Source organism: Coenobita brevimanus, chromosome 80 (genome assembly GCF_032717465.1).
Source record: "Coenobita brevimanus isolate Jiangsu-jjx chromosome 80, ASM3271746v2, whole genome shotgun sequence".
Taxonomy (NCBI): Eukaryota; Metazoa; Arthropoda; class Malacostraca; order Decapoda; family Coenobitidae; genus Coenobita; species Coenobita brevimanus.
In genome coordinates this window covers 6234968-6241652 of record NC_137033.1, presented here as the reverse complement: position 1 = coordinate 6241652, position 6685 = coordinate 6234968, and the positions used below count along the sequence as shown (strand labels likewise).

General features: G+C 46.1%; 1 pseudogene; it reads left to right on the top strand.

Annotated features, from left to right (window-relative positions):
• The first annotated feature begins 382 nt into the window (after positions 1 to 382).
• LOC145409218 (uncharacterized) lies at positions 383 to 3893 on the top strand (annotated as a pseudogene).
• Positions 3894 to 6685: the final 2792 nt, after the last annotated feature.

The window sequence follows — 6685 nt, the reverse complement described above, 5'->3', positions numbered from 1 at the left end:
ATGAATGTCGGAACCTTTTCAATACATAATGTACAATGTATAATTTATGATGTATGAGTAATGTATGATACGTATTATTTATGAGTCTCACGAGTCAGCAGTTTGGCTTTAGCACTGCTTGTTAGGGAGTTAAACAGGTGGGGGCGGGGTCGTGGTTTTGGGAAGCAGAACGGCAGGTGGCGGTAGTAGAGGCAGACAAAGGTTGGTTGGCGTGAGGGTGGTGAGAGTGAGTCAGTGGAGAGAAGGCCATCGAGCTAGTTAGACTGCAGGGACTCTGAGCCTACACTATATTCTGCGTTACCCCAGTTTGTTTTCTCTGCCGTCAGTTAAAGGAAAAAGAGCAACGCTTTGTTTTATTACTGCCACAAGCTATCTAGGCAGTATGGAAGGAAAGGTTCCTGAGGGTTACTTCGACCTGAAGTTGATTTCGGAGTATGACGGCAGCGGTACACAGTCTGTGGTGAAGTGGCTGGAAAAACTGGAACCCGTGTGTAAACTATGAGGTGTCACGGATGTGGCAAGCGTGATCCCTCTCCGCCTGTCTGGGGGTGCCTTCGCCGTGTACCTGCAGCTGTCAGAGACAGACAAGAAGACAACCGAGAAGGTGAAGAAGGCGTTAGTGGCTGCATTTGCCATGGATCCATACGAGGCTTATGAACATCTCATCAGCAGGAAGTTAAGGAGTGGTGAGTTGCCAGATGTGTTCTTGGCAGAACTGTGGCGGCGCCTGGCGTCCCTGTTTGGCGGGTTGACCGATGAGGCGCTCACCTGTGCTTTTGTGGCTGGGCTGCCAGAGAACATTCGTCAGTTGCTGAGGGCAGGGTCGCGTATGGAAGATCTCAACCTGGACCAGATTCTTGTGAGGGCAAGGGCGGTCATCAGGGATGACAGCCCCCTTGAAACATCAGAAATGTGCCTCGGAGCATAAGCGAGGACTGGAGATGAGTCTTGTGCGGCTGCTACCAGTAGAAGATGTTATGTGTGCAGCAGTAAAGATCATCTCGCTAGGGACTGTTTAGCTCGCCACCAAGGTAACACAGGGAGTGGAGGGGCAACAAGGGGTGTTGGAGGTCGCTCTCGGCAGCGTGTGCGATGCTACCAATGTGATGGTTTCGTCCACATCGCTTCCAAGTGTCCAAGAAACGACCGTGGAGAGGGGACGTCAGTGCCAGCCTCCTCCCAAAAAGGCCAGTGAGTGAGGTGCTGCCAAGTGCTGTATTAAGAGTGGATGGAGTTCAGCATTGTGTTGTGGTGGACACCGGTTGTTCACGGAGCATTGCCCACGTCTCGTGTTGCAAGGCATGGAGGATGGGGGCTGTCAATTTGGTCACTGTGAGCGGGGAGGAGTGGCGGTGTAAATGGACAGGCATCGTTCATCTCCAGCTTAGCAATGGAACTTCAAGCAACATTGGTGTGAATGTGACTGCTTTAATGCCCCTTGGTTTCATGTTTATTCTTGGAATGGACAGCATCAGAGAGCTTGGAGGGGTTACAGTTGATACAAAGGGTGGTGTGAGCTTTGGGTTGGAAGAGTCGTCAGTCTGTGCAGCTGCCAACATTGTGGTGGGAGTCAACGAGCATGATTTCAGCGCAACTTAGGACCCTGAGACTAACTCTTGGACAGCAGCTTGGAAGTGGATGGGGGGCAAGGAGCCAGGTGCTCTACAGAATCAGGTAGAGGCATACTCAGTGCTACGTGAAGTGAGAGGTTTGTATGAAGACGAGTTAACACAATGGATCAGAGATGGCTGGCTGCTTCCATATGATGAAGAACAATATGGACCTCCCAAGGGACTGATTCCATTAATGGCAGTGGTGCAGCATAATAGAAGGAAAGTACGGCCCGTAATGGACTTTAGAGAGCTAAACTCACACATCGATGCATTCACAGCAAACTCAGACGTATGTGTGGACAGACTGCGGGAGTGGCACAGACAAGGGATAAATGTGTCGGTGATAGACTTGACAAAGGCATACTTGCAAGTCAGGATCCACGAATCTCTATGGCCGTATCAGACTGTGATTATTGAGGGTCGGAGGTATTGCTTGACTCGTTTAGGTTTTGACTTAAACGTTGCACCACTGGTAATAAAAGAAATCTTGAACTGTGTACTTTCGCGAGATCCAAACGTGAAAAGGGGGACGTCAGCTTACAATGACGATATCTTTGTGAATGAGGATGTTGTCAAGGCCAGTCACGTGGAAGAACATCTAAAGAACTTCGGGCTTTTGAGTAAGCCACATGAACGAGTTGCTGATGGAGCACGGGTGTTGGGCCTGAGAGTCTTGGGGGAACAGAGTCATCTTGTTTGGACAAGGGATAACGAGGTGGGCGGTGTGCCGAGTGTGCTGAAGCGACGGTCAGTATTCTCTTACTGTGGCAAGCTGGTGGGCCACTACCCTGTGTGCGGATGGCTGCGAGTATCAACGTCCTTCATTAAGAGGAGAACGAATCACTCTACAGAGAGATAGGATGAAGATATCACTGGTGGAGAGATAAGAGGTTTACTGGAAGAAACTGTGGAGAAAGTCAGAAGGCATGACCCCTTGCGAGGACGATGGGACATCAAAGGTGATGAGGCCAGGGTTTGGGTAGATGCAACCTCTTTGGCACTTGGTGTTGCAATTGAGATTGATGGGTGCATTATTGAGGACGCCAGCTGGCTGTGCAAGGATGTTGTATGTCATATCAACATGGCTGAACTGGATACCGTCATAAAAGGTCTGAACCTTGCTTTGGCTTGGAAGATCAGGAAAATTGAGCTGTTGACTGATTCGTCAACAGTTCATCGCTGGATTTCAGATGGTCTATCGGGAAGAAACAGGCTCAAGACCAAGGCAGCCAGTGAGATGCTTATCCGGAGGAGAGTAGGGATAGTGCTGTCGTTGATAGAGGAGTGCAGTCTCCAGCTGACAGTCACTCTTGTTCCTTCCTCTAGCAATAAAGCTGATGGCCTGACACGTGTGCCGCAGCGTTGGCTCGAGGTTTCCGCTGCCTGTCCTGCAGCTGTATGACCTGTGTGTGCAGCTGGCATTGGTGTAACTGGAGATGAGATTGCAAAGATACATCATTCTGAAGGTCACCCAGGAGTGAGAAGAACACTTTATTTTGTAAAGTGAGCCAACCCAGCAGTCACCAGGCGGCAGGTGCAAACTGTTGTCACCAACTGTGAAGTATGCCAGTCCACTGACCCAGCACCTGTGAAGTGGAAAAAGGGAAGCCTGGGCATTGAGAGAGTTTGGCAGAGAGTCGACATGGATATTACTCACTACGGTGGCCGGTCGTACCTGACTCTTATTGACTGTGGACCGTCACGGTTTGCTATTTGGCGTCGGCTGAGGCTTCAGACCAGTGCAAGCATTATTAAGCAGTTGGAGGCAGTGTTCTGTGAGCATGGGGTGCCAGAAGAACTGTTAACAGACAATGATACAGCCTTTCGAAGCAGGTTGTTTGCGGACTTCGCAGTGCGGTGGTGTGTGCGCCTCTGCTTTACATGTGCATATGTTCCTTCTGGAAATGGTATAGTCGAAAAGTGCCATCGTACTATAAATGTCATTGCTGCAGGGAAGAGCTGTTCCATAGCAGAAGCAGTGTACTTGTACAATCTGATGCCTCAGGATGACTGCAAATCGTCAACTGCTCCGGCTAAAATGCAGTACAGGTACTCAGAGTTCGCGAAGTGGACCCCCACAGGGAGGAAGAACCAGAAGTGGACGGCCTCTGCCAGGTTGGGGAAGAAGTCTGGGTAAAGCCGCCTAATGCTTGGTGTGAGGAAAGACACAAAAGGGGAACAGTTACGAGAGTAATGTCTGACCAAACTGTCGAAGTAGATGGGGTACCTCGCCATTTCAGAGATCTCCATCGCTGCGGCTCACAGCGGACTCAAGCCTAGTCTTCCGCCGAGGACACTGACGACAAGGCACTTCTTATTCAGCTTCCTGCCAGAGTTGATGAGGTGGTGGAAGCTGATCGTGGTGAAACTGCTAATGGGCCTGAACGTGAGCTGCCAAGGCGTTCTTCGAGGATTAGAAGACCTCGGTTATGTGACCTGTGTGGTTAGGAGGCTTTAGGGAAATGTAATGTATAATGTGTAATGTATGTGATTAGTTTATCAGGTAATGTATATACTATAATGTTTTATGTATAATATTCAATGTGTGATTTGAAAATCAGGAGGGAATGTAATGTGTAATGTACAATGTATAATTTATGATGAATGAATAATGTATAATACGTATTATTTATGAGTCTCACGAGTCAGTAGTTTGGCTTTAGCACTGCCTGTTAGGGAGTTAAACAGGTGGGGACGGGGTCATGGTTTTGGGAAGCAGAACGGCAGGTGGCGGTAGTAGAGGCAGCCAAAGGTTAGCTGGCGTGAGGGTGGTGAGAGAGTGAGTCAGTGGAGAGAAGGCCACCGAGCTAGTTAGACTGCAGGGACTCTGAGCCTACACTATATTCTGTGTTATTCCAGTTTGTTTTCTCTGCCGTCAATTAAAGGAAAAAGAGCAACGCTTCGTTTTAATATTGCCACTTTTTTTTTAGTTTATTGTTTGTACTACCAAATCTTATCATTTAAGCTGAAAGCCAACTCGCAGTGAAGGGGATAATGAAGGTTTCGTAACCTCGTACATGGAATTAATCAGTCTTCATGGCGTATCGTGAGTGTCGATTATCATACCGATCAAAGCTGTCAAAGATCAAGTATGTACTCCTAAAATATTCTTCCTAGTTATTACGACTGAGAGTTCAGACTGACTGCTAATTACTCGTATTGTCAAAAATATTTAGGCATTGTCATACTTTAAGCGTGATTAGTTACTTTAATTTAGTTTTAACTTGCTTACTAATTTTATTGATTGAAGACAAAACCATAAACTAACGATCATATACGTGGAACTTAAGTTATATACATTTTTTCTGTGTGAATATGTCCACAAGTGCAAGTAATTGCCACCGGGATAAAACAGGATGTGGGTTGGTTAATGGAAGATGAGTGTAAGAGAGGAAATGGTGATAATATGCACCATCCCAAGGAGCTGGAAATGGACGATATGTGAATGCTGTGCCAAGGAAGAAATTTGTGGAAAAATCGCAAAAAATATTATATAGAGAGAGAATGAGTGGAATGAGTATTGAAGATGTGCTTGTTGGGATGAGGATGGTAATGTATAGCCTATTAGTGACAGAAGAACTGAGACAAAACGGTATACAGGACTGTAATTCGAGATAAGTATGAGACGTGAAACTGAGACTGTGTTGGGTAGCAGAACACATTATGTTTGCTGCAGAACAACACCTCTTCAGTGGGACAATAATTACCATAATTAACCGTCCCCGTGCTGGCGAGGTACGAATGTGTGGAGGGCGTGTCTGTAGAAAGTAATGATTGTGAACGTCGAAATGCTGTAATGGCTATGTTAGCGTGTGACGGGTTTGAAAATATGATCGGTAAAACTTAAAAGCTGCAAACAAATGCAAGAATATGAAAAGGCATGTTATCAACACCAATCCACCACGGTGTGGGGACATGGAGCACATGCATCAAGAATCGGTCATAGCGCTGTGTGCAAGAATACAAGTGGAAGCGTGACTGGCCTCAAAGAGGATTTCATTTAACTGAAGCAGTAGTTTTGCGGGATCAAAAGATCTTAGTCTGGTTTTATCAAATAATGACCCATACTAATTAATCACTTTTCCTTGGGTAGCCTGAGATTAGAATATTAAGAAAATTATTCGTCTGGATACCGAACAACCAGAGTTAAAAAAAAAAATAATAATTTAAACGTAACCTGAGCTGCTGCCTACTGACATCTACCCTAGCATGTTGCAGTTAGTCGTTTGTATCAATTACACATTATAACATATAAAGCAAGAAACCTACTATTGCTTTACGCACATAAAATTTTTGAAACTGAGTGCAGTTTTCGTATTCTGAAATAAACCTTACTTTCAATAGCAGAACACTGTATGACGCCATATGTGGTGTCACATGCACCCTGCCTGTAACTGATAATGACAACAAACTTTGGATCAAGAAGGAGCCAGTGGTATACTGGTTAGTATGTCCAGCTTGTACGTAAAATGACATTAATTCAGTTCTCGTGGTGGACTGGTGCACTCGGTTTGTTCGCTTCTTGTCCCTGTTCGTCCAGCAGTAAAATTTGGAGCCTGGATGTAGACCGAACTGTACTGTGATTCAGTTCAAGACTGGAACTTGCTAAATACTGATTATCTGCCATAATTACCTTCGTGTAGTCAGTAGTCATGCTCTTAGCAATCTTTTTCTTTTCCTTTTGGACAGGCGAAGAGGTTCTGATGATGGCGTAGAGAAGAATAGAATGGGGTAAAGAGGAGGGTAATGGGAGTGTGGAAGAGATCGTGGAGGAGGAGGAACGGGATTACATGTTGGAAGGACTAAGGAGAGAGAGGGAAGAAGTAAGAGGGGAGGATGAGACGAAATTGATGGATGGAAGGGACAGAAGTTGTGCAAGAGGGAAGGGAAAGAATGACGGGAAGGGATCTAACGAGAAAAAGAGATAGTATAAAAAAGGATTGGTAAAAATAAGAACTGAGAGGAAAGGAGAGCAAGGAATAGGATAAGGACGAGTGAAGGGAGGAGAAAGGAAGGGAAGAAAACAAGATGGGGAGAGAACAACCTCTTCTCCAAAGGATGGGAGAGGGATA